We start from the raw sequence: 8,624 nt of genomic DNA, 5'->3' as shown, positions 1-8,624 counted from the left end.
AATTTTGAGCAAGAATGCTCAAAACTGAGACTTGATTAAAGCTCAATAATAGTCCAGCTAAAGACAATAAAGAAGCGCCTACTGGGAGGCAACCCAGCCATTTACAAAGTTATTTGTTAATTAATTGATTTTTACAGGTATATGTCAATTATCTTCAAGGTAAAATAGCAATTGCTTGAGTTCACAGAGTTATAGAAGGATTCAAAGGATAAAAACAACAAAAAGAGGTTCACTGGTGCGAAAACACTAGTAAGAGCTGTTTTGGGCATTCAACGCCAGAAAGAAGCATCTTCTGGGCGTTGAACGCTAGAAAGAAGCACCTTCTGGGCGTTGAACACCAGAAAGAAGCACCTTCTGGGCGTTGAACGCCAGAAAGAAGCACCTTCTAGGCGTTCAACGCCAGATTTACAGCGTCCTGGGCGTTCAGAAAAATGCCCAGTGACAAAGGAGTTTCTGGCGTTCAACGCCAGAAAGAAGCAATAGCTGGGCATTGAAGGCCCAGGAGAAGCTGCACATGGGCGTTAAACGCCCAAAACATGCAGCATTTGGGCGTTTAACGCTAGGATGGCGGGGAAGAGGTAAATTCGTTTTTACTTCACAATTTTTTAAATTTTTTACGTTTCAAATCATGATTTCTTGCATAAACATGTTACAAACTCTTATCCTTTATTTCCAAAAATTTTAATCCTAATTTCTAAAATCCCTTTTTCAAAAATATCAAATGTATCTTAATCCATAAACACAAATCTTTTTCCAATCCAATCCAACTCTTTTTCAAATCTTTTTCAACTCATCATATCTTTTGAATTTTGAAATTGCCTCTCCCTCTATTCCTCTCCTTTCCTTTCTTTTGCTTGAGAACAAGCAAACCTCTAAGTTTGGTGTGATTTGCCATGATCACTGAGCTAAAACTTATCAAGATCATGGCACCAAAGGGAACAGGAAGAGCAAGGATGTGACTTGAAGGAACTGAAGCGTCAGAAATTATCTCTTGAAGGATCAAGCACCCACAGACTAGAGGAACACCTACTTCCCAAAATAAAGGTTGTTGAGTCCTAATCTTTGCCTTAATCTGTGATAACTGTTCTTATTATGAATTTACCTTAGAAGCTACATATTAGTAGTAGTAATTAGTATCTCTATTTTGACTTTATTTCCAATTAAGTTATAATTTATTTTTCTCATCATCATCAAACATGAATAAAATAGTAGATTTTTAGAATAAAGAGGCAATTTAATTTTTTTTTCAAGTTCTTAATAAGGAAAATTCTAATTATTTATATGTGGTGGCAATACTTTTTGTCTTCTAAATGAATGTTTGAATAGTGCATATTTTTTATATTGAATTTTATGAATGTTAAAATTGTTGGCTCCTGAAAGAATGATGAACAAGAGAAATGTTATTGATAATCTGAAAAATCATGAAATTGATTCTTGAAGCAAGAAAAAGCAGTAAAAAACAAGCTTGCGAAAAAAAAAAAAGAAAAGCAAAAGAGGTAGAAAAAGCCAATAGTCCTTTAAACCAAAAGGCAAGGGTGAAAAGGATCCAAGGCTTTGAGCATCAATGGATAGGAGGGCCCAAGGAAATAAATCCAGGCCTAAGCGGCTAAATCAAGCTATCCCTAACCATGTGCTTGTGGCATGCAGGTCCAAGTGAAAGGCTTGAGACTGAGTGGTTAAAGTCGTGATCCAAAGCAAAAGAGTGTGCTTAAGAACTCTGGACACCTCTAATTAGGGACTCCAGCAAAGCTAAGTCACAATCTAAAAAGGTTCACCCAGTTATGTGTCTGTGGCATTTATGCATCCGGTAATAATACTGGAAAATAAAGTGCTTAGGGCCACGGCCAAGACTCATAAAGTATCTGTGTTCAAGAATCAACATACTAAACTAGGAGAATCAATAATACTATCTGAATTCTGAGTTCCTATGGATGCCAATCATTCTGAATTTCAAAGGATAAAGTGAGATGCCAAAACTGTTCAGAAGCAAAAAGCTACTAGCCCCGCTCATCTAATTAGAATCTGAGCTTCACTTAAAACTCTGAGATATTATTACTTCTTAATTTCTTTTTATCCTATTTTATTTATCCAGTTGCTTGGGGACAAGCAACAGTTTAAGTTTGGTGTTGTGATAAGCAGATATCTTATACGCTTTTTTGTGGTAATTTCATGTAGATTTTAGTATGTTTTAGTTAGTTTTTAGTATAATTTTATTTATTTTTAGGCAAAATTCATATTTCTGGACTCTACTATGAGTTTGTGTGTTTTTCTGTAATTTCAGGTATTTTCTGCCTGAAATTGAGGGAGTTGAGCAAAAATCCGATTTAAGCTGAAAAAGGACTGCTGATGCTGTTGGATTCTGACCTCCCTGCACTCGGAATGGATTTTTTGGAACTACAGAAGTCTAATTGGCGCGCTCTCAATTGGACTGGAAAGTAGACATTTAGGGCTTTCCAGAAATATATAATAGTTCATACTTTGTGTAACATCCCTTCCAGCAAAATACCTTGCTTAAGTCAGGGTATTTCTACTAGAAAGAACGTTACGTGACCTTTTCTAATATTAACTACTTAATTACTGAGCCTTTATATCGAGTTCGCGTTTTAGTTTTAAGAAAATTCTGAAAAATTTTGTTTTTATTCATTCAAGACATGTATCAAAGATAAGCATTGCAAATAATAAGACAATCATATAAGTATTCTTACACATAGGAAGTCATATAAACCCAAATACAATACCTACCCATCTGATAAAATAAAACTTCAAAGGAAAAGAGCGAGGAGACTCTATGAAAGCAATTAAAACCATAAAGAAAACCTACTAATGGCTCGCAGCTTCAAATTGCGTCTTCAAACCTGTGTCACTGAAAGGGTGGAAAATTTGGGGGTGAGAACCAAACCACATGTTCTCAGTAGAGGTAGAGAATGCCGTGAAAGTAAAGAATAAAGCGCAAATAGTTAATTTCATTCAGATACATCTAAAAGAAAATTAACTTTCTTTAAAAGCATTAGTTAATTATTCAAAATCCTAAACCCATATTTTCTTTATAAAACTCTTAAAAGTTTCCTAGACTGTATGAATGACTAATTTGTTCCAAGCATAGGTTCATTAAGTCTATGCTGAACCAGCTTAATCTTTCATACTTTACTAAACCTCAAACACAAACCAATCACGACCTCAGACCTAAGCAATTCAACCAACATCCAATTTACCACAATCCAGTCAATCAGTTACAACCACAAGTAATGAGGTTCAAACACAATCAAGAGCAATTACATCAAGTATAGCAATTAGCAGTTAAACAGAATTATTCACTTAGGCAAACCAATTACAATATACACACCCAAACAATGTCACATAGATGCATATGATGAATGTCTAGTCCTAGTGCAGGCCATGAGCTCATGTGTCGGTTAGCACCTGCATTCCCGACATTTATCCGGTCACGAGTTCACGATTTCCCGGATACGATTCTCCGTTCAAATAAATGCGCATATAATTATTAGCAGCTCTATTGAGACAGCCTCTGCTTTCTACTCGCAGGAAATATACTCTTGGGAACGGAGAATTACTCTTGGGTTGCCTCAGGGCAACAGATAAATATCTCTTGGGTTGCATTAAGCAACAAATAAATAAATAATATCTCTAGGGTTGCATTAAGCAACAAATATATATATAATAGCTCTTGGGTTGCCTCAAGCAACAAACAGACATCTCTTGGGTTGCTTCAAGCAACAAACAAACATCTCTTGGGTTGCTTCAAGCAACAGATAATCATACAATAAGTACATTACTCTTTCCTCTTTCTTTCATAATTGCAAACACGCAAGCGGGACAAGACCCACGCCCTTGCCAACAATCTCATATGCCAAATAATCTTTTCTTAAAAGACTCATTGAAGTTATTATCATTAAATAAACCTTAAATATTGATTCTGATTAAGTCCTTATACTTTTATAAAAATTCGGACATAATCTCCTTTTAAAAATAGGACTTAGCCACCCTTACGGGTCCCAACCAAACAATTTACCAAACTCTTTTCAACCTTTCCAATATCAATTCAATTCAGAAACAAGCAAATTCCAACATTGAAACAGCCATATAATGCTAAGGTTCATCTTTAATTTTACGAACTCATAACTCTCACTCAAACATTCTCAACACCCTATCTTCTTTTCTGTTTTTAATATAGCAAATGAAATCGGAATTGCGCAAACTTTATGTCCAGGCGTTCGTCTTGAAATAAGCTTTCTAACAAACTAAAGATCATAATTTTCTGGTTTCTCTAGCCTTAGGAATAAAGGAAAAACCGAGACTGCTCTGCAGTGCGTAAAACCAGAAAAACAGCAGCAGCATGTGACATTCAAAATTCAATATAAAATCCAAGTTAAATCCAATGACTTTGAAAATTAATACAGTTCAACTTCACTCATCCAAGTTTCTTTTCCAATTGGTTTCAGGTCAATATCATTCTTAATGAAGAAGTTATATAACCTAGAAGCTGACTAATTTTCTGCAGAATTCTGTTTTAAAAGTTAATGAACTTATCTTCTTCCAAGTCCCATAACTTACTCATTAAAACATGGATAGCCCTGAAATTTAAGTCACATATGCTAAACATATTTAATTTTCATTTCCAATTGGTTGCATCTCAATATCATTCCAGATTCAAAAATTATAAAGCCTCAAAGTTACTGACTTAGAAAACAAAGCTTGACTTTTACTGCATAATACATCTCCCTTTGAAAATCCAAATCTTTAAAACCACAACTCTAACAATTCTAAATTTTTATGAAATTAAAGTATTAGGACCAAAGTTTCATTTAAAATTGGTTCCATTTCAAAATTCAAAGTGCAGAATTTCTATTAAAAGAATCAAGTTGCTGCTGTGTTAAATGTTCTGCAGTAAAAACCAGATTTTGACATCCCCAATTCAAAAATTCATCATAAATCATAAACTTAATGAAAAAGGCTCAAATTCAGCAGTTCAGTTCCCTATATTCCCAAGCTCAATCCGGACTTTGTCCCACGCAATTCCGATATTCGCAGAAATAGTTATAGTTTTTCAAAGTTTCCGGCTTCCTTTGAAAATAATGCAGAAAATTAAGTTTTACATTTTAACTTTGAAAAGTCCTAACTAGTTCTATAATTAATTCAAACTTCTCAAAATTGAGTCTCAACAACAAATTTTATTATACTTTACTCAGCCTTTACTCTTATACCATTTTGATTATCGTTGAATAACTGATTCACTTCCAAAGTCACTTTTTAATTTCAAAAATCAGATTTTCAGCAATCTATTTAGTATTCAAAATCCAACCCTTCAAAACCCCTCAAAACCAATTCCAAACCAACCACCTACCAAGTTCATTAACATTACAATATACCAAATAACAACTCAATGGTAACAAATCCAACATAACCCATTAAAATTCAGGAATTCTCAACAATTAGTCATCAAACAATTCCCAGTCCACACAATCAATCAATATCACTAATCAACAATTCCAAATCACAATTCCAACCATTCCAATTACAATTTCAGCCACAATTCAATATTCACATAGTCAATCAATTACTCACAGGTATTAAATCTATTTGCAGTTATTCAATAAACCTTGTAAGCATTCTTAAATTGAAATCGTTTTAAACCCCCTACCTCGATGTCGCGATTAAAAGAACCCGGAGGCTGGATTATAGCGAGGCAGCTGGCTGGACCAATACTAGCTATGCAACAGTCTCAATCAAGATAGCAGCGGCGTTAGCTCCCGCAACAGTGATCATGGTTGCAACGAAGCGAAGATTTCAAATTCAATAGAATCGAAAGCAGAAACGGCTCTGGAAATTTAAAACAGAGCACAAGCCAAATTTGAATTAAAACAAGAACAAGCAGTTTAATAAGAAATCGGCAGAATAGAGCGTGCAATTGGAGCAGAAATAAGGGGAAAAGACTAACCCAGGCCAATGGATGTTGAACCTAAGTATAGCGGAAGCAGGGCAGCAGCGATTCCTAGCAGCACCCCGCGGTGGTTCCGGCAGCAGCAACACCCCGCCAGTGGCTCCATGGAGACAAGCTCCAACAAACATAACATAGTCAAGAGCATCAGGGGTAGATACTGGGTATTTACAGAGCAGTAAAGGTTCAAAGATGGTGGTTCTCATGGCTAGGGTTTAACTAACTCACCATTAATCATGGCGGCAACCAGAAATTCCGGCGGCGGCGGTGGTGAAGAGGCGTGGCGTTGAGGACAGAAGACTTCTCCTTTCCTCCTCTGTTGCGTCGTATCTCTGTCTCTCTCTCTCCCTTTCTCAGATTCGCGCTTGCTCTCTCTCCAACGACGGCGGCTCCGACCGCACCAACGACGATGAAGACCCCGACGGCGGTGACGAAGCGGGCTCGGGCTCGGCTCTACGGACGGGACGGCGCTGCAAAGCAGCTCGACGGCAAGTTCCTCGCGGCTCCACAAACGACGACGATGACTCTGATGATGACAGAACGCGCGACAGCGCGAGCGGAGCTGAACGGTGGCAGTGCGACGGTCACGGCGGCGGCGGGGCAAGAGCGCTTCCTTCTTTCTTTTCTCTGCTCTTCGTGCTCTCTCTCTCTCTCTGCGTTTCTTTCTTCTTTTGTGTGTGTGTGTGGTGTTTAGGAAGAAAAGTGGGTAGAGGCTACGTTCAGTGGCTGAGGAAAGGGAAACATTAGGGTTAGGGTTAGAAATTAGGGTAGAGTAATTTTATAAAAGAATATGGATAGATATGAATAGATATTTTGATAAAATTGAAGAGTAGAGTAATTTTAAAATCAAATATACTCTCTTAAAAATATATAAGAACATTATTTATCAACATATTGCTAAGTAGAATTAATTATTTTTAATTTAAATTATAAAATAAGCATATTAATCACATTTTTATAAAATATAGTTTAAACTCAATACCAATTATTCAAATTAAGTGATATAACCTTTTATTATTTTTCTATCACCGAAACTTTAATTTCTATTTACAAAATATCTAATTATAATAAAATTACTTAAACTTTAAGTATTTATAAAAATCAATTTAATCATTTCTAATAAATTAATCTCTAAAAGTTCAAACTAATAGAATAAACCATAATTCATTCATAATAAAAATTTCTTAAATTTAATTATATAACACTTTTATTACTGAATTCTAATTTGAAATTATATAAAATAACCAATTATAAAAACTTACACAAAATATTAATTAACTTAACTCCAAATATTAATAAAACTAATTTAATTATTCTTAATTGATTAATTTATAAAATAAGATATCAAATTAATAAAATAAATCGTAACCCTTTCAGAATAAGAGTTACTTGAATTAAATTATACAATCCTTTCTAATTTTTCAATTACTAAAATTATACAAAATATTCCATTATAGAAAATTACTTAAGAATCTTATTTGATTTAAAACGGAATTATCTCCGAATCTATTTAATTATCTCTAATAAAATAATTTCTAAAATTATAAAGTTTAAACTCAATAAGGTAAAATCACAATTTATTTATATTTAGATTTTTCAAAAATGAGGGATGTTACACTTTGCGCGAAGATAGATGACGTAAAATGGCGTTCAATACCAGTTCCATGTTGCAGTCTGGCGTTCAGCGCCAGAAACAGGTTGCAAGTTGGAGTTTAACGCCAGAAACAGGTTACAACCTGGCGTTCAACTCCAGAAACAGCCTAGACACGTGAGAAGCTTAATTCTCAGCCCCAGCACACACCAAGTGGGCCCCAGAAGTGGATTTCAGCACCAATTATCTTAGTTTACTCATTTTCTGGAAACCTAGGTTATTAGTTTAGTATTTAAACAACTTTTAGAGACTTATTTTGGATCTTATGACATTTTTAGATCTGAATTTTATACTCTTTGACGGCATGAGTCTCTAAACTCGATTGTTGGGGGTGAGGAGCTCTACAGCATCTCGATGAATTAATGCAATTATTTCTGTTTTTCAATTCAAACATGCGTGTTCCTATCTAAGATGTTCATTCGCGCTTAACTATGGAGAAGGTGGTGATCCGTGAAACTCATCACCTTCCTCAATCCATGAATGTGTGTCTGACAACCACCTCCGTTCTATATTAGATTGAATGAGTATCTCTTAGATTCCTTAATCAGAATCTTTGTGGTATAAGCTAGAATTGATGGCGGCATTCATGAGAATCCGGAAAGTCTAAACCTTGTCTGTGGTATTCCGAGTAGGATTATGGGATTGGATGACTGTGATGAGTTTCAAACTCGCGAGTGTTGGGCGTGATGACAAACACAAAAGAATCAATGGATTCTATTCCGACATGATCGAGAACCAACAGCTGATTAGCCGTGCTGTGACAGAGCATTTGGACCATTTTCACTGAGAGGATGGGAAGTAGCCATTGACAACAGTGACACCCTACATAGAGCTTACCATGGAAGGAACTTTGCACTTTTGCATGAGAGGAAACATTATGTTACAGGAATTCAGAAGACAAAGTATCTCCAAAACTCCAACAAATTCTCCATTATTGCACAAAAAGTAATTATTTCAAGCTCTTTTAGTTTTTAGTAATTCAAACTGATAATTATAATTGATCTCCTGACTAAGAAT

This window comes from Arachis hypogaea, chromosome 2, assembly GCF_003086295.3.
Source record: "Arachis hypogaea cultivar Tifrunner chromosome 2, arahy.Tifrunner.gnm2.J5K5, whole genome shotgun sequence".
Lineage (NCBI taxonomy): Eukaryota > Viridiplantae > Streptophyta > Magnoliopsida > Fabales > Fabaceae > Arachis > Arachis hypogaea.
The sequence above is the reverse complement of the archived record's forward strand: the minus strand, read 5'-3'. Positions refer to the sequence as shown.